Source organism: Theropithecus gelada, chromosome 9 (assembly GCF_003255815.1).
Source record: "Theropithecus gelada isolate Dixy chromosome 9, Tgel_1.0, whole genome shotgun sequence".
In the NCBI taxonomy this organism is placed as follows: Eukaryota; Metazoa; Chordata; class Mammalia; order Primates; family Cercopithecidae; genus Theropithecus; species Theropithecus gelada.
In genome coordinates this window covers 13324231-13345309 of record NC_037677.1, presented here as the reverse complement: position 1 = coordinate 13345309, position 21079 = coordinate 13324231, and positions in this window count along the sequence as shown.

Sequence of the window (21079 nt, the reverse complement as noted above, 5' to 3'; positions counted from 1 at the left end):
AAACAAAGCTTTTTGATTAGTCTGTGGGATAATGGGTGATAAGGAATACAGAAAAACAAGAAGGTTCACAGAAGATGATGAGCTCAGTTTGGGACATAGCAAATTGAAGAGTTGGAAATGAATCCATATTGCTATAACTCAAGAGCAATGTCTAGGTTGGAGATGATACATTCTGGAAGGAGGACCATAAAGGTGGTCATTACTGATGTGGGTGAGAAAAGGCCTGGGCAGAAGTCTCTGGAGCCCCAGCACTGAGGGGCATTCTTGAGAGAAGAACCAGCTAAGGAGACACAAGATTTCTTGAAACAGAACATTTGTATAAACTAACACATGTCACATTCGTCTATAAGAAGCAGGACTTAAGGAAGTTTTGTACCATTAATATGCTTGGATAAACCAAAGTCTAATAATGGAAACAGAAGCCTGATAATAGGAAACAATACATTTTTTTCCTTTCTTCAAGTGATGTCAATTTTTTGGAACTGTTGTTTTAGAATAAAAAGAGTTTTAGGCCGGGTGTGGTGGCTCACGCCTGTAATCCCAGCACTTTGGGAGGCCAAGGCTGGTGGATCACCTGAGGTCAGGAGTTTGAGACCAGCCTGACCAACATGGTGAAACCCTCTCTCCTCTAAAAATACAAAAAATTAGTCAGGCTTGGTGGCAAGGACTTGTAATCCCAGTTACTCAGGAGGCTAGGGCAGAAGAATCGCTTGAACCTGGGTGGGAGGTGGAGGTTGCAGTGAGCTGATGTCGTGCCATTGCACGCCAGCCTGGGTGACAAGAGCCAGAGTCCATCTCAAAAAAAAAAAAAAAAGAGTTTTAACAAGTAAAATTAACATAATTTCATCATCTAGTTTTGTTAATATTTAACATCGACTCCTAACTAAACTTGTCATCACATACAAGTATATACATATTATATATGCCACTAAATTACATATTCTGTCACTTTGCCATAAGCTGTTTGACTGAAAGACATTTTAGCTTGCTCCCCACAGCCTTGGCATGCTGTAGCCTTAAGAAGTAATCTATGAATATAATTTTTATGTTATTAAAGCTGTGATTTTGTACACACAGGTTAATTTTCAAAGGGAGCTGTTATTGTAACATCTACTGGGTAATTTAGATCGTTTCTATTATTACAGCTTTTTGTTCAGAGTAACTTCATTAATGTTTATAATATGCTGTTTGGAATGCCCTGTTTTTCAAGATGAACTCACTGGAACTATTGACTTGGCAGCCAGCTGTTTTTTAAAAGCAGTGCACCAATCAGATAAGAATAATCAACTTAAATATTTACTTAAAACCTTTCCAAAATAATTACTTACAAGTCTCAAACCAAAATAACAAAATTTGAAGCGCAATTACAGAAACACTTTTCTCTCACATGCTTGCTGAAGACAAAGAACAGAAAACACTAATATACTGCTGTTGATTACTGAAAGGGTATTGTTTAGAATGTTTTAGAATCTATGTCATAGGCATTGGTGTGTATTTCTATTAACTTGTTTTCCAGAAGTCTTATTTTTGTTTCCAGATATTTTCTGATTTCTTCGGGGCTCCAAATGGTATCAACAAGTGCTTTTCTACAATGAGAATGAGGCATGCTGGTGTGATGGTGCCTAATCAATATTTGCCAGTGTATCATTATGTGAAAAATATTATCAGGAGTTTACCTATAAGAGTACCTGAGAACGGGGCTTATTAGTTAGAAATTGTAATTCAAATATCCCTTTCCCCCTTTTCTAAAGAATACTTGGCCGGGCATGGTGGCTAATGCCTGTAATCCCAGCACTTTGGGAGGCTGAGGTGGGTGGATCACCTGAGTTCAGGAGTTCGAGATCAGCCTGGCCAACATGGGAAAACCCCATCTCTACTAAGAGTACAAAAATTAGCCGAGTGTGGAGGCAGGTGCCTGTAATCCCAGCTACTTGGAAGGCTGACACAGGAGAATTGCTTGAACCTGGGAGGCGGAGGTTGCAGTGAGCCGAGATCGTGCCAATGCACTATCCTCTTTTTCAACATTAAAGAAGGTCTTAGAAGGTATCAAAGACATACAATGTAGAGGAGTTATGAAGAGTGACTGTTAACATGAAAATATTGGCAACAGATGGAACAATAGCTACTTCTTTTTGAGACGGGGTCTTGCTCTGTTGCCCAGGCTAGAGTGCAGTGGCCTGATCAAAACTCACTGCAGCCATGACTTCCCCTACTCAAGCCATCCTCCCACCTCAGGTTCCAGAGTAGCTGGATCAACAGGCACGTGCCACCATGCCCAGCTAATCTTTTTTGGTTTTAGTCATGAAAAGGTCTTGCTATGTTGCCCGAGCTGGTCTCTAACTCCTGTCCTCAAGCGATCCTGCCTCCTCAGCCTCTCAAAATGTTGGGTTTACAAGAGTGAGCCACCATGCCTGGCCTCCCATTTTCTAACTAAAGTAATAGCATGTTTTCACGGCACCTGAACCCCTTATTTCCAGGGGAAACATCATCAAGATCTGGTGAACGGGAGTTTGTTGAGAGAAGTAAAAATATGCAAATAGTCCTTGTCCTCCTATTTACGGCAGAGTGCCCACGAGGGTGTTTGCCCAGAAGAGGTAGTCGGGGAGCTACGTACGCTTGGAGTATTCAGGGCTCCAGTGACTTTGGAAAGCTATTGGATCAAAGCAGATTTAAGGGGAAGGAATGAAGAGCAGTAGTTTTGATTTGACCATTGGCTTCAGGAGGCAGGGATTAAAGGGATATTTGATGCTTTCGTGTTGTCTAGTCATAATCAGCAGACAAGAAGCAGACAGATTACGGGTCAGAGGCCCCTGTGCATCTGGCAGAGGAACCTCAGTCAGGAGGCTACAGCGGCCATAGCAGTTGCAGGCCAGCGTCGAACAAATGCTGTCCTGCTTTAGCAATGATTTGGGAATAAATTCTAGTCAAATGATCCTAGAAACTATGGAAACTGATTTCATGCACAGAATGTCAAGAGATCATGCCACTGCACTCCAGCCTGAGTGACAGAGCGAAACTCTGTCTCAAAGATTATTGAATTTGAATTTGAATTCTCTGAACTCACTCCACAGTAGTTTGGAAACATTCTCCAATAATAGAAATTCTTGGACATTTGTATAGCTAAAATATGATAGAAACAGGGAAGTTATTCTCACCACAATTTTAGTCATTTTTTCAAATTCAGAAAACTACAAAATTTTCCAAACTAGTTAACATGCTCCTGACTCAGGACAGAAAGCTTCTTAGAGATGTGATGACATTTCCATGGATTCGGAAATGAAGTGCCTACTATGTGCTAGGCTCTGAGACCACCACAGGGTATCTGTCCTTAGGAAGTTTACAGAAGTACAAAAGAATCAGAATGATTTATTGTTGAGGGTTTCTTGCTGTTGTTTATTTGTTTGTTTTTTGTTGTTGAGACAGAGTCTTGCTGTGTCACCCAGGCTGGAGTGCCTGGTGTGTGATCTTGGCTCCCTGCAACCTCGGCCTCCCAAATTCAAGTGATTCTCCTGCCTCAGCCTCCCAAGTAGCTAGAATTACAGGCACACCAGCACACTCAGCTAGTTTTTGTATTTTTAGTAGAGATGGGGTTTTGGCATGTTGGCCAGGCTGGTCTTGAACTCCTCACCTCAGGTGATCCGCCTGCTTTGGTCTCCCAAAGTGCTGGGATCACAGGCATAAGCCACCACGCCCAGCCTGTTGTTGAGGTTTTATAATAGAAATACCTTTAAGAGCTGGAGCAGAAAAGACTCTAACTGGACATAAAATTGGAATCAGGATACATTTCATAGGGGAGGCCATGGATGAACTCTGAAGAGAGGAATGGGATTTGCTGATTGAACAGCAAAGTCAGTAGTATGACTTCAGCAGAGATTGTGCATAGGGAGGTCTGGGTTAACAAAGGAATTAATGATCAGTTTAAGTAAAAGCAGCAGAGTCTGCACATCATTAAAATAGCCTTGGGATTTATCTGTAACCATCAGGAAACTGACGAAGGGTGTTAAATAGGAGAGTAGTGTGAGCATTGTGGCTGTGGTCTATTGGGTAGATATGTGGATGTTTGAGAGACTCATGACAGGGAGACTAGTTACCAGAGCTGGACCAAAATGGAAAGATCTAAACTAAAGCAATATCATTGAGAGTGAGTGAAACAGGGAGGGAGGGAAATGATTAGGGTGGTCCTATGGCACGCTCTTAGACCAGGATTGTCCACAGCAGGTACAGGAATGGAGCAGTCAAGCAAGAGTCCCGTTCTCTTGGGTTACAGTCCTAGCAATTAACCAAACACTATGGAGATCAACCTAGTTGCCATGGTTAAGCTAAGAACTTAATACTATAGCTACACAATAAAATATATTTATGGTTCTTGTTTGTCTTTTAAAAATACAATCAGGTATCTATGGAATAAATGCTGCTTTTCTGTGAAGGTCATTAATTATCATCATTATTATTTTAGATAATGATTGGACGCACTAGGACTTTACCTTAGAGTTTCCTAAAGAGGACCTTGCCAGGGCGTTGACCATAGATTTATTATGCCATTGAAGTTTTATGTATTATTCTCACTGATAGAGTATATCCAACATTACCTTTAAAAGCCTACGATTATTTACTTTTAAAAAAGCATAATTTCAGACTAAGGCTATAATTCAGAATCATGTTTCTCCCTGAGGAAAAAAATGTATTTGCCTTAAGTGATATTCTCATATATAAGGAGATTTATATAGGAGTCAGTGAATGGCTTTTGGCAATGCCCTACTGTGGTGGGCAGCCCCTGAGATGGCCCCAAATAATCTTCGCTTCCTGCTACTCATGCCCTTGTGTAATTCCTCTTCTTAAATATGTAATGGACCTAGTGAATATGGCAGGAGTGCTAGGATGTCACTTTGGAGATTAGGTTATGAACACATTGTGATATCTGTCTTATTTTCCCTCTCTTGCTTTCTCACTGGCTTGTGAGAAAAGCCAGTTTCCATGTTTTGAGCCGCCTTGTGGAGAGGAGAGTGACAAAGACCCTAAGTGAAAAGGACCGGAGCTCTCCAGCCAACAGTCAGTGAGGACTCGAGGCCATCAACAGTCATCACATGAGGAAGCTAGAAGTAGAGCATCCCCCAGTCCAGCCTAAAGTTGATGGGAGACCTGGTTGACAATGTTGATTGTAGGCTCGTGAGATCCAGAGGCGCCTGGCTAACCCACACCTGGGCACCTGACCCAAGAAACTGTAACAGGAGGAATATTGTTTTGGAATAATTTGTTAGGGAACAGTAGATAATGTAATAAATTTGTTATTATATTTTATTGTTTAAGTTACAACAAGTAAAGGGGTGTATAAATTGCCGATGCTGTCATCTTTTATCTTTAAGTAACAAAATATTATACCTTCATAATTGTATTATTTTCTAACAGCTATTCTTTTCCAAGGAATGACAGAATGTTCTCATATCTATCAATTACATCCATTGTTTACCTTAAATGCCAAGCTAACCAACCACCCAAACAAACAAACAACAAACCAGTAATTCTTATCTTTGGGCAACATGTAAAATACTATTGCATAAAAAACTTCTAATCATATAACATTTAAAAAATAATTTCCTGTTTTGATACAATGTTCAACTATCCTTCCCATTTTACCACTTGCCATTTTACAATTTTACTGTAAAAACAATCAGGAAATTATCAGCAAGTACCGTACTACACATTTGAATGGGATCTCTTCATTAGCAAATCAGCACCCCAAATATGGATATCTTTTTATTTTCAGGGATTGGTTGGGCTCCATAACTTTTATGTGAACTATATATATTCTCTTTTTCAAATGGATATTTGTCTGCAAAAATAACTTGGTTTATGGATACCTGCAGAATTTTGCCAGTAGTCATGCACTACGTGATATTTGATATTTAGTCAGAGATGGACTTCGTGTACTATGGTGGTCCCATAGGATTATAATGGAGCCTTTGTGTGTGTGTGTGACAGAATCTCACTCTGTTGCCCAGGGAGTAGCTGGGATTATAGGCGCATGCCACCATGCCTGCCTAATTTTTGTATTTTTAGTAGAGACAGGGTTTCACCATGTTGGTCAGGCTGGTCTCGAACTCCTGACCTCAAGTGATCTGCCTGCCTCAGCCTCCCAAAGTGCTGGGATTACAGGCATGAGCCACTGCGCCCAGCCAGAGCTTTTATAATGTATTTTGACTGTACCTTTCTTATGTTTAGATACAGAAACACTTACTATTGTGTTCCAATTGTATATTCAGTACAGTAATATGCTGTACAGGTTTGTACCCTAGGAGCTATAGGCTACAACATATAGCCTAGGTGTGTAGGAGGCTATACCACCTAGGTTTGTGTTAAGTGCATTCTAGGATATTTGCACAAGAACAAAAGCTCCTAACAATGCATTTCTCAGAAGGTGCCTGTTGTTAAGTGATGCATGGACTGTAGTTAGTTTAAACTGACTAGTATTAAACATGTGGTGCTGTGCTCATAAACCAAGGCGATGGCATGGCTGGATGCCTGCACATGTGCAGCATTCACAGCAGTCATATTTGCTGGCAGGATTAGAGTATGGCAAGCGTGTTAACAAACTCAGTGCAGTCATTAACTTGGAAATGGTTGCAAAAGGCGGCAAAATCAGAGAAATAGTATAAATTGCCTTTTAAAATTTAGTATTCTGAAAAAAGCAGTTTTGAAAACCATGAATAACATTTAGTATTGGGAAGAAATCCTTGGATAGTAGCCTTAACAAAATAAATAAAGGAAAATAAGCTGAAAAGTAGGAAAAACACACTATGTAATCAATAATACAAGAGAATCAGTAATACAAGAGAATTTCTAGGTCTTACAGAATATGCTAAAACTGTAAACATGGTGATCCAAGTAATTTAATTAATGGTAAAGTGATTCTTCTAGCTGAATGGCATTACTGACCCATAATGGTGGGAAATCAGATTTAGAACCGACAAACAGAACAAACACTGAACTCCCACATTCCCTTAAACCTATTGGATCTGACAAAGTTGTCTACCTCCCCTTTTCAAAGCATAGGACTCCTGGAAAGAAAACAAAAACGAAACCAAACATAGCATGTCTTACATATCGATCATGCAGAAGTCTCAAATGAGGCGGGTGTAGATTAGAACAAACACTGAAATTGCTTTTCAGTGTTTGTTATGGAGTTATTTTGAGCTGTAAATATTATGTCTCTCGTCCTGTGCCGTAAAACACTCAAATATCTTAGATCAATTGCTTGGGGCAGGTGCATTTCTTATGGAACCATATTCTATATTATATCAAATTTTCTATCAGCGAAAAAAATAGTTTATAAACTAGTTTATGAACCTTACTGTCAATGAAGTGTATTAGACTTACTATTGTGTTGACAGAAACCTAATAGTTCATTACTTTCAATCCTCACTTCTACTTTTACAGATGAAGAGTCTACCATCAACTTTTACCCTCCTTAGCACCATATCCTAATTACATGAGATAAATGGATAGAAGTGGATAATTAGCACCCTCATTTTGTGTGTGTGTGTGTGTGTGTGTGTTAGGTTGAATTTCTTGGAAACACAAAGTTGCCTTTAGAAGTTTTCCTGGAAGGGCTCTTTGGAGATAAATAAATATAGAGAAGTGAAGAGGGTAGGATGGGATAGAGGGAGAAAGTGACTAACAACTTGGTTAGAACTGAGGCCTCAGCTCACCCCACAGGAAACTTCAGTGGATCTTTGAAGTGAGCCCACACTGAAGCAGAGTGAACTTCGCTAGTGCTTCTCAGCTCTCCCCACCCCACCTTATGTGGGACAGAATGGTTAGAGTTGACTACAGTTAGGTATTTCCTGTCAGAGATACTGGAATTGGGTATTTCCCTTCTCCTGTGTGGAAGGCTAAAGGGGTGGAAGTTAACTATTTCCTTTCTGTCATGTGGAAGCTCAAGCAGACAGGAATTGGGTATTTACCTTCCCCTAGTTGATTAGGCTCTGATAAAATCCCAATAATTTAGACTTTGGTAAAGTAGTTTACTTAAGAGCAGGTCTTGATAATAACAAAATATACCATGATTTATTTCATACTGATTTTTTTTCTCCTTTCCCTGGCAAAAGCATGAGGAAATTTTTTGCTGATATTCACTGTGAGGCCCCGATGGTGCTCCTGCAAATAAAACTCGCAAAAGTGTGAGGGTCCTTCTTAGACTGGACCCTTTTGGGATTTTCAACTCTCAACCCCCGCCTCTCTGAGCCTCAGGCTATTTGCCAATTACAGCTTAGGGTTTCCTGTCCCAGTATGAATTCCTGCAGTGGCTCTTGCTCATGGATTTCTGTTCCGGTAGATTATGATTCTCTGTGCTCACTTATCTGTTTCTTCAATTTGAGAAGCAGAGATTAGTCCTGTGACCTCACTTCTCTGAAAAATCTAAAGAGAGTTGATTTTTCATTGTGTTCAGGTTTTTTTTTTCTTTTCTTTTCTCTCTTTTTTTTTTTTTTTTTTTTTTGAGACAGAGCCTTGCTCTGTCACCCAGGTTGGAGTGCAGTGGCACTGTCTCGGCTTGCTGCAAGCTCTGCCTCCTGGGTTCGCACCATTCTCCTGCCTCAGCCTCTGGAGTAGCTGGGACTACAGACGCCCGCCACCACGCCTGGCTAATTTTTTGTATTTTTAGTAGAGATGGGGTTTCACCATATTAGCCAGGATGGTCTCTATCTACTGACCTCATGATCCGCCCACATTGGCCTCCCAAAGTGCTGGGATTACAGGCGTGAGCCACCGCATCCGGCCTAAGTTTTTCACTTGTTGTTAGGATGGGATGTCAACTTCCAAGCTTACGTACCAGATGAGAACAATAATATCTTTTTTGAATGCCCATTATCTTGCCCCTAAGGACTGTGAGTTCACTTAGTTATCTCCATAATTTTCTTAGGCCTGGGCTCCTCTGGCTGCAGCCCAAATTTGCCATCTGCTGTAGTTTGGATGTGCTCCCTAAAGTTTCTGTGTTGGAAACTTAATCCCCAAGGCAGCAGTGTTGGAAGGTAGGGCCTCATGGGAAGTGATTGGGTCACGGGTGCACTGCCCTCATAAATGGATTGATTCTATTATCATCAGAGTGGGCTTGTTATTTTGGGAGTGGTTTCCTTACAAGAAGATGAGTTTGACCCCTTCTTGCTCCTTATCTCTCAGGCTCTCTTTTGCACTTCCACCTTCTGCCATGGGAGGATGCAGCAGGAAGACCCTCCACAAATGCCAGCTCCTCAATCGTGGACTTCCCAGACTCCAGAACCATAAGCCAAAAAACCATAAGCCAATAAATTTATGTTTATTATAAATTACTTTGTCTGTTGTATTGTGTTATAGCAGGACAAAACAGACTAAGACACCATCCTTTACCATTGATTTTGCCAAACATTTTTCTGACAGTTAAGCACCACCTCCTGGCATCTGTTATTTCATCCCCTTTGCTCTCAAGGCACACAACTCTTGATAATATTGCCTCCCAGCAGCCCTGGCCTTCAGTAGACAACCACGACTGAGCATCTCAGTGACACTTGTGTTTCTTTCACTGTCGTATTTCTTGTTGTTTTGGAGAATGGAGTTTCCTCTGGTCTTTCCCACGAAAATAGTTAACTGGTGGAATTTCCTGATTTGTTCTATTCTGACATACCCATTTTTTTCTACCTTTTTATTGTTTTATTCACCATGTGCCATGGCACTTCTGATATTTCTACTTCACCTCATGTGGGCTGTCACTCTCTCCAATAGTCCACAGTCCATCACACCAGTGTGTTGATAATGTCTCCTAGGTTCTTCCTGGGGCAATAAATCCTGTAAAATTGGAGCGTGCTCTATATACATGAACTCTACCTTCTCCAATTTTATATTCTGTAGCATGTAATCCAGCATTCTCAGAATCCAAGGCTTTTAAGGTAGATTTTGAGATGGGGGCAGGAATTGTTATAAAGACACCCGTCTCATTTGAGACTTCTGCATGATCAATATGTAAGACGTGCTATGTTTGGTTTCATTTTTGTTTTCTTTCCAGGGGGCTTATGCTTTGATAAGGGGAGGTAGACAACTTTGTCAGATCCAATAGGTTTAAGGGAATGTGGGAGTGCACGATTTTGAGCTGTATATATGCAGGTATTTCAATCTCAAATCTCAATATCTCAGCATTTCCCTATTTGTGCACTCACGTTGGCATATGAGACCTAGCCAGGCTAAATACTTTCTCTGAAGCTTTATTACTTTTAAAATTAAATCCTAAGACTGCTTTTCTGCCCTATTTGCCTTTTAGCTAGACAAAACTCACATCAAGAACATCCTCTGACTTTCATATTTTGCCTAAATTAATAATTAACCTTCCCAATCTGACATTATCTCTTTTAGCAAATCATTGGTACTTAGTAACAGCTACCAACCTCCCAAATCCTTACGTGTATCATTTCCTTTACTGTAGAGATATTTCAACAGACAGTACATCTCCTTTCACTAGGATTCTCCCTCAGAGAAGGTTTACATTAGTGAAAGTCTAAAGAGTTTGACTTCTGCACAATAGTTGTTATGCATGCACCATCTGTTAAAAGTAAGGGTCTTGATTGTCCAGCAGCCAGGTCCAAAATTACATTGTAAAATTTGCTTCTTAGGACCACTTCTGGAATCAGGAATCTGAGTCTGAGACAGAGAATTAAGTGTTACAATAAACACTGTGTGGCCGGGTGTGGTGGCTCACACCTGTAACCCCAGCACTTTGGGAGGCCGAGACGGGCGGATCATGAGGTCAGGAGATCGAGACCATCCTGGCTAACACGGTGAAACCCTGTCTCTACCAAAAATACAAAAATTTAGCAGGGTGTGGTGGAAGGTGCCTGTAGTCCCAGCTGCTCAGGAGGCTGAGGCAGGAGAATGGCGTGAACCCAGTGAGAGGGGAGCTTGCAGTGAGCCGAGATCACGCCACTGCACTCCAGCCTGGGAGACAGCGAGACTCTGTCTCAAAAAAAAAAAGAAAAGAAAAAAGAACACTGTGTGCTACTTGGATCCTCCCTTCCAGACCAAGGCTCTCATTGCCCTAGTTGCCAAGAGTGTTGCCTGCTGGTGGCTCAAAGGGAAGTCTTTTCCCAAGATTTTCCTTCTTCTGAAAAGAGCTGCCTCACCCAAATCTATGGGCCTTTCTCAGGGACAGCCTACATTCCATGAGTGCTCTAAGTGAAGGTACAAGGGCCTAGATCCCTTGCTTTGATTCAGTAAGACTATAAAAGGCCATTCCAGCTCTGAACTCCCTGGAATTAGATAAAACTTTAACTGCAATTGCATCACAGTTCAACTTTTTCCTCTACTCTTATTTCCCTAAAGGTATTGTTACTGAGAACACTCACCAATAAAGACTTTTGCATACAAATCCCTGCTTCCCAGGATTACATGCTTAAAACAAGTGCCATAAATTTGTTAGAAAGTGCTCTGGAGAAATATAAGGAGTTGAGGAAGGCAGGATTGGGCAAAGGAAAAGGTTGAACTCTGGGGCAGCTTCAAATCTAACGTTAGGGATTCCTATGGGGAACTTTGTAGCTATAGCTGGAACTGTCCCTCCGAATTTTGTTAAATTGTGGTTAAAGGGGCCATTGACAGTGATTGGCCATTGTTATCACTTAGGAAAGATCATGCTTGAGTGAAGCAGTTCTGAAGTTGAGAACACTTTCCAATGACAGATACAACTATGAGCATCAGGAACAAATCTTTCTTCCCTTCCCTTCCCACCCCTTCCCTCCCCTCCCCTCCCCTCCCCTCCCCTTCCCTTCCCTTCCCTTCCCTTTTCTTTCGAGGGAGTCTTGCTCTGTCTCCCAGGCTGGAGTGCAGTGGTGAGATCTCGGCTCACTATAAGCTATGCCTTCTGGGTTCACGCCATTCTCCTGCCTCAGCTTCCCGAGTAGCTGGGGCTACAGGCGCCCGCCACCCAGCTAATTTTTGTATTTTTAGTAGAGACGAGGTTTCACTATGTTGGCCAGGCTGGTCTCAAACTCCTGACCTCAAGTGATCTGCCCCCCTGGGCCTCCCAAAGTGCTGGGATTACAGGCACGAGCCACCGTGCCTACAAACTGAGGAATGAGTTCACTGGCCTCAAAAGCAATTTTGGAGGAGTACCAGATATTTACTGTAGTGTATTAATAATACACTTTACATTTTAATATTTCCATATTCGGTAACTCAATATTAAAATGTATATAGATTACAAATAATCATAAGCAAAACTCAGTGTGAGTCTTTCTGCCCTTAAGATCTTTATGCATTATTATGCTAGCTAGCAGTCTAACAATCTTATTTTTTCTTCAAAATACAAATCTCTGGTTTTGTCCATCTTTTGTATGGTTTCTTGTGTCTCAATTTTATTCTGTTCAGCTCTAATTTGGTTATTTCTTTTCTTCTACTAGGTTTGGTGTTAGTTTGCTCTTGTTTTTCTAGTTCCTCTAAATGTGATGTTAGGGGGGCATGTAGCCAGGCACTACTATGAGTGCACCATCTTCTGCTCTTTCTGAAAAATAAAAATTAAAAATTAAATGTGATGCTACCTTGTTAACTTGAGATCTTTCTAACTTTTTGATGTGCAAGTATAGTACTATAAAGTTTCCTTTTAAGATGACTTTAACTGTGTCCCATGTATTCTGGTATATTATATCTTTGTTTTCATTAGCTTCAAGGAATTTCTTGGTTTCTGTCTTAATTTCATTCACTGTTTACACAGAAGTCATTCAGAAGCAAGTTGTTTAATTTCAACATAATTTTATGGTTTTGAGTAATCTTCTTAGTATTGATTTTTATTTTTATTGTGCTGTGGTCTCAGAGTGTAGCTGGTATGATTTGACTTTCTTCAATTTGCTGAGAATTGTTTTATGGCTAATTGTGTAGTCAAATCTAGAGTATGTGCCATATGCAGAAGAGAAGAATATATATTTTGTTGTTTTGGGGCGAAGAGTTTTGCAGATGTCTGCTAGGTCTATTTGGCCAAGTGTTGACTCCAGGTCCCAAATATCTTTGTTTTCTGCCTTGATGATCTGTCCAATACTTGGCACTTTTGTCTAACACAGTGACATGTTGCAGTCTCTCACTATTATTGTGTGGTTATCTAAGTCTCTTCATAGGTCTCTAAGAACTTGTTTTACGAATCTGTGTGCTCCTGTGTTGGGTGCATATATATTTATTTTCTTATATATATGTTTTATTTTAAAATCCTGTGAGTACCTAGTAGGCATATGTATTTATGGGATACATGAGTTATTTTGGTACAGGCCTGCAATGCATAATAATCACATCATGGGTAATTGTGTATCCAGCCCCTCAAGCATCTATCCTTTGCATTACAAACAATCCAGTTATACCAATTAGTTATTTTTAAATGTATGATTAAATTATTAAAATTATTATTGACTATAGTCTCCCAGTTATACTCTTAAGTATTAGATCTTATTCATTCTTTCTATTTTTTGTAGCCATTAGTCATCCCCACCTTTCTGTCACCCTGTTCCCCACCTTTCCCAGCCTCTGGTAACTATCTTTCTACCCTCTATCTCCATGAATTCAATTGTTTTAATTTTTAGCTCCCATGAATAAGTGAGAACATGTGAAGTGTGTCTTTCTGTGTCTGGTTTATTTCACTTAACACAATTACCTCCAGTTTCATCCATCCATGTTGTTGCAAATGACAGAATCTCATTTTTTATGGCTAAATAGTACTCCACTGTATATACATACCACATTTTCTTTATCCATTCATCTGTTCATGGACACCTGGGTTGCTTCCAAATCTTGACTATTGTGAGTAGTGCCACAATAAACATGGGAGTGCTGATATCATTTTGACACATTGATTTCTTTTGTTTTGGGTATATACCTAGGAATGCAATGGCTGAATCATAAAGTACCTCTATTTTTAGATTTTTTTGATGAACCTCCAAACTGTTCTACATAGTGTTTGTACTAATTTACATTCCCCCCAACCGTGTACAAGAGTTCCCTTTTCTACACATCCTTGCCAGCATTCACTATTTCCAGACTTTTGCATAAAAGACATTTTAACTGTGATGAGGTGATATCTCAGTGTAGTTTTCATTTGCATTTCTCTGATGATCAGTGATGGTGAGCACTTTTTCATAGGCCTGTTTGTCATTTGTATATCTTCTTTTGAGAAATGTCTATTCAAACTTTTTTCCCATTTTTAAATCAGATTATTAGATATTTTCCATTAATTTCCTCCTGTTGTCTAATTGCTCTAGCTAGACATATGTTAAATAACAGTGGTGAAAGTAGTTTTGTGTTCCAGATCTAAGAGGAAAAGCTTTTAGTCTTTCTCCACTCAGTATCATGTTATCTGTGGGTCTGTCATATGGTGCTTTTACTATGCTAAATATGTTCCTCCTATACCCAGTTTTAGGTATAGTTAAGTATTCTTATTGAATTGAACCCTTTACCATATGTAATATTGTTCTTGATCTTTTTTTATTGTTGTTGGTTTAAAGTCTGTTTTGTATGAAATTAGAATAGCAACTCCTGCTTTTTTTGTTGTTGTTTTCCATTTGCTTGGTGGATTTTTCTTCATCCTTTACTTTGAGCCTATAAGTATAATTGCAGGTGAGATGGGTCTCTTGAAGACGGCATACATTTTGTTCTTGCTTCTTTATCCAGCTTGCCATTCTGTGCCTTTTAATTGGTGCATTTAGCTTATTTACATTCAAGGTTCATATTGATATGTGTGGATTTGATACTGTCATCATGTTGTTAGCTGGCTATTATGCAGACTTTATTGTGTAGCTGCTTTACAGTGTCAATGGTCTATGTAGTTAAGTGTGTTTTTGTGGTGGCCACTAACAGTCCTTTGTTTTCATATTGAGCACTTCCTTAAGGATCTCTTATTGTTCTACCATAAAGACGCCTGCACTTGTATGTTCATCACAGCACTATTCACAGCAAAGACATGGAATCAACCTAAATACCCATCAATGGTATGCTAGATTAAGAAAATGTGGTCACATACACCATGAAATACTATGCACCCATAAAAAAGTATGAGAACATGTTTTTTGCAGCAGCATGCATGGAGCTGGAGGCCATTATCCAAAGTCAACAGAAAACCAAATAATACATGTTTTCACTTACAAGTGGAAGCTAAACACTGAGTACACATGAACACAAAGAAAGGAATAATAGGTACTGGGGCCTACTTGAAAGTAAAGGGTGGGAGGAGAGAAAGGCTCTAAAAACTATCAGGTACTGTGCATATTACTTGAGTGACAAAATCAGTACATGAAACCCCTGTGACATGAAATTTACCTAGATTACAAACCTGAACTTGTACCCCTGAAACTAAAATCAATTAAAAAACAAAAATCCATAAGCATTAGCAAGTATCCATTGCAACACTTTAGAAAAATCTAATAATTCATTAGGGAGGCAGAGTATCTTCTCTACTCTGACCTGATTTATGAGCAATTGCACCATATCAAATGTGATGGTTAATTTTATGTGTCAACTTGGCTAGACTATAGTACCAATATATTTGGCCAGACACCACCAGTCTAGATATTGGTGTGAAGATTTTTTTAGATATAATAGACAGTTAAATCAGCAGACATGGAGTAAAGCAGATTACGTTCCATAACGTGGTAGGCATCATCCAATCAACTGAAGGCTGTAAAAGAAAAAGACTGAGGTCCCCAGAGGAAGAGAAAATTCTGCCTCCAGACTCAAGTTGCAACATCAGCTCTTTCCTAGCTCTTTAGCCTGCTGACTTGCCCTGAAGATCTCAGACTTAGACTTGCTAACCTTTTGCACTGAGTCACAACACATGACCAATTCATTAAAGTAAATATTAAAGTAAATCTCTCTATATATATGTATGTGTATATATGTGTGTGTGTGTGTATGTGTAGATAGATGGATGGATAGATAGATAGATAGATAGATAGATAGATAGATAGATAGATAGATAGATAGATGAGCTTTTTTTACTGTTTATGTTGCTTAAAGATCTTTGTGCTTCTTAAATCTGTGACTTAATGTGTTTCACCAGGTTCAAAAAATTATCTCTTCACATATTTCTTTTAGCCATAAAACATCTGTTAAAGAGATAAAAGAAATTAAATTTTAAACACACTCACATCCGAAACACACACAGAAATACTAGTAACAAACTCTAGAAATGATCCCTGAAAGTATAATCTTGAAATACTAAGAGTTCTTCAGAGATATATGCCTAGACTGGGGGAAGGGAATGCATGAAGGATGAAGGAATAAATTAAGGATGAATATATGGGAAAATCTAAATAAATATTGTCTGTATAAGAAAATTATGTCCCATATTACTTTAAAAACAGAGAGAATACAAATGTATGATAACAACAGCTCAAGATTTCTGAAAGAGCAAATACAATTAAGGAGTTATTAGATTATTTTTTACTGTTTGGGATGTACTTAAATGTTGACTTATTGCAAGTCTCATTAGTCAAGAATATAAATTGTAATGCCTAAGGAAACCACTGAAATGATAGCAAGAGAATGCATAAGGACCACGCTAGCAGAGGAAAAATTTAGAAAACTCGTAAGTACTAAATCTAAAATAAGGTCATGAAAGAGAGGAAAAGGAACACAGAAAAGGTAGTCAGTAGAAAACCATAGTGAAGACTTCATTTAAATCCATTGCAGAAAACAAAATGATGGCCAAAGATGTATCAGGCAGAAGCTAACTTAAAAGAAAGCTGGTATGGCTATACTAACATGGTACAAAATATACCTGAAAGAATAAACATTAATATTGACAAAAAGGACTTTCATGAGGCTAAAATAATCAACTAAAAGAAGATGTATAATTCTACATTTGCATGGTCCTAATAATATATTCTCAAAATATGTAAATACAAAATTTTCAGAAATAAAAACAGAGGCAGTCGCAGTTGGAGATTTTCACACACTTCACTTGGAAATTGATAAAATATTTTGGTGTGGATAGAACTTGCATATGCTATTGGCTAGAGACTAAATTGGACCAAACACTCACTTTAAGACTCTGACATTGTTCCTTGAAGTTGAATATACACATAGCCTATGGCCAGATAATTTTACTCCCAGAGTATAGCTTATAGAATATCAAGAAATATGTACAAATGTTTACAGAAGCTGTAGTTGTTAAAGGCAGACTATTAAATAACTGAAATGATCATCTATAGTAGATCTAGGAAATTGATTTGGATTTCATAATGATGATGATGGATTACCATCAGCAGGAAGAATTAATGAACTAATATTATGTGCAATAACCTAAACGAATCTTACAAACATAATGATAGGTGAAATAAATCAATTACAAACAATTCAAACCACATCATTCTATGAATAGAAAACTTTTTTAAAAAGCAGCAAGTCTTTTTTTTTTCTTTTTTGAGAGAGAGTCTCACTCTGTCCCCTAGGCTGGAGTGCAATGGCACGATCTCAGCTCACTGCAACCTCTGCCTCCTGGGTTCAAGCGATTCCCCTGCCTCAGCCTCCCGAGTAGCTGGGACTACAGGCGCGCACCACCACACCTGGCTAATTTTTTGTATTTTAGTAGAGACGGGGTTTCACCATGTTGGTCAGGCTGATCTCAAACTCCTGACCTCGTGATCCACCCACGTTGGCCAACCAAAGTACTGGGATTACAGGCGTGAACCACCGTGCCTGGCCAACAATAGTATTATAAGTCAGAGTGTCAGCTATATTTGGAAAGAGGCCATAGTCACTGGAAAAGAACACAAGGAAAGTTCTTGAGATTTAAGTAAAGTTCTATTTTCCTGAGACATGGATCGTGGCTTAATGGATAATTTATCTTTGTGTTAATTCATTAAGCTGGACACTTAAGAGCTGCACACTTTATTTTATCCAAAATCTATTTTCAAGTTAAAGCATGTAAAGGCATTGTGCAAAAAACAATTTTCCTGGTAAATTTAATCCTGTTCTATTAAATCATCACTTTCAAGTTCTACTCTTTACCACAGGCTTGGTGTACCCTCTCAGGGCATTCAGCAATATTCTCTAGTGAAGTCAAACTGAAGACACACTGATAAAGCATCTTAGAAACTACTTGGATTCCTTCCTGAACTGCCATAACATCAGTTTTGCTTACACTTGTATTTTATACAGCATGTGTTAGCACGTATGATGTTGTCTGAGCATATATTTGGGTGTCCAAAAAGGATTATCTGGTACCTTTGCAGGATTTCAACCTTTTGTCTACATGTCATGACCTAAAGTCAACAATGAGGAAATACTTCTTTCCTGCTTTTATAAATAAAATCTTACTGCAAATCCTCTAAAAAAAATGTGAGCATTTTTTGGTTTCCCCTGCCACTGACTACCAGTAGCTAAGAAATCTGTTTTTCTTTCCTTCTGGATGTGTTTTTTTCTTATTAGATTTTCCTGCAGTTCCATCTTATTAGATGCCTAGACATGCATACTTCTTTTCCTCTCCTGCATCCATAATGCAGGATGTGCACATGCATGGAGGAACACAGGAGTGTGTGCTGTGGAGAGGGCAGAACCTCTCCTACAGTGCAGATTCAAGTATCCGGGAGATTCTTTTTGCCTCTTGCCTATTTTATTTTCTTTTTTCTTTTTTTTCTTTCTTTTTTTTTTTTTTTTTTTTTTTGAGATGGAGTCTTGCTCTGTCACCCAGGCTGGAGTGCAGTGGTGCGATCTTGGCTCACTGCAACCTCTGCCTCCCAGATTCAAGCAATTCTTTTGCCTCAGCCTTCCAAGTCAGCCTACCAAAGTGCTAGTATTACAGGCGTGAGCCACGGCGCCCAGTCGCCTATTTTCTTACCATAATACAAATAACCAGTTTCTGGTTTTTAAAATTTTTTTAATTTTTATTTATTTATTTTTTTGAGACAGTCTTGCTCTGTCACGCAGGCTGGAGTGCAGTAGCACAATCTTGGCTCACTGCAAGCCCCGCCTCCCGGGTTCACATCATTCTCCTGCCTCAGTCTCCTGAGTAGCTGGGACTACAGGTGTCCACCACCACACCTGACTATTTTTTTTGTATTTTTAGTAGAGATGGGTTTTCACGGTGTTAGCCAGGATTGTCTGGATCTCCTGACCTTGTGATCAGCCCACCTCAGCCTCCCAAAGTGCTGGGATTACAGACGTGAGCCACCACCCCCGGCCCAGTTTCTGCTTTTATGGAAGGAACCATTCTTATTTAAAACTACAATTTTCCTGAAGGCTGTGGGTGGAGGATCTGCTCCAGGGCTCTCTCCTTGGCCCACAGATGGTCGTCTCCTCTCTATGTGTTCACATCAACTTCCCTTTCTGTGTTTCTGTCTCTGTAACCAAATTTCCAATTTTTATAAGGATACAAGTCATATTGGATCTTAATTTTAATTTGATTTTCTCTGTAATGACCCTATCAACAAATAAGGTCGCATTCTGAGGTACTGGGGTTTAAGGCTTCAACATATATACATCCTCATCTTACAATGGTTCAACCTACTATTTTTAGACTTTACAATGGTGTGAAAGAGACACTTTCAGCATAGTTTTCGATACGTTACATGAGATATCCAGTTCTTTATTATAAAGAGGCTTTGTGCTAGATAATTTTATCCAACTGTAGGCTAACGTAAGTGTTCTGAGCATATGTAAGGTAGGCTAGGCTAAGCTATGCTGTTTGGTAGGTTCGGTGCATTAAATGCATTTTGCTTATGGTATTTTCAACCTATTACTGGGATGTAACCCCATCATAAGTCAAGGAGTATCTGTATTAAATTCGGGGGGTGGGAACAATTCAGCCCCTATAACACTATACAACAGTGGGCCAGGTCATCTTTGATTTTGGACTTCCAGCATCCAGAACTATGAAAATTTCTGTGGTTTAAGCTACCCAGTGCATGTTACTTTGTTACAGCAACCCCAGCAAACTAATACATCCAGGCTGTCTTGGCACTTATTGCCTCTGTGGACAACGGACAAATTCTTGAACCATTTTCTGCCTTGATTTCCTTGGTTGTAAAACGAGGTTGATAACTATATAACCTCAAAGAATTATATGTGATTATTAACTAAAATAGTATTTATAAAATGCTTAGCACAAAAAAAAAAAAACTACAATTTTGTATTTTTTTGGGGGGGTTTTTTTGTTTGTTTGTTTGTTTTTTGTTTTTTGGCTTTTTTTGACAAAGTTTTGCTGTGTTGCCCAGGCTGGAGTGCAGTGGTGTAGTCTCGGCTCACTGTCAGCTCTGCCTCCCGGGTTCACACCATTCTCTTGCCTCAGCCTCCCGAGTAGCTGGGATTACAGGCGTTCACCACCATGTCCAGCTAATTTTTTGTATTTTTAGTAGAGACAGGGTTTCACCATGTTAGCCAGGATGGTCTCGATCCCCTGAACTCATGATCTGCCCACCTCAGCCTCCCAAAGTGCTGGGATTACAGGCATGAGCCACCGCATCCGGCCCAATTTTTGTATTTGTGTTAGGTTTTTGACTGGTTTGTGTTGAACAAAAAGATTGTCCCAGGTGTGCATTTTATGGTTTCACAGACTTTATTCATCCTAGTGGACAAAGGCAGGTAAAATACATTTTTTATTTTATTTTTTCTCTGCAAAACTGTACTTTCAATAAATGACTGATTCTTAAATAGATGATGATAGTTTTTCCAGTACAGAAGTAAAATCTATGCAATTTTTAGAAAACTTGGAGCATACCTTTCAAAGTTCTCCTCAAGTTATGCATAGAAATGAGTATATGATCCAAAATTAGTTGCTTTCTAGAGCAAAGTGAAGGGAAGAGGGAAAGAGCAAGAGAGAGAGTTCTGGGAATGACCATGTTTTCAGTCCCTTCCCAGGGAGGAAAATATATTTAAGACATATATTTTAAGAAATTGCTTATATAATCTGTCCTTATAATTCGGTGTATTCCTTTGAGTTAATTCTTTTTATTTGAGAAATGCAATGCATACACACTTTAGGTAAATGAAGAAAAGGCTTTTAATGAGGTCATACAGATTGTGATGTCCCTACTTAGACATGCAAATCAACATAAGGAGATTCACTCACAGGCACAAGTTCCCCAGCAGGGGA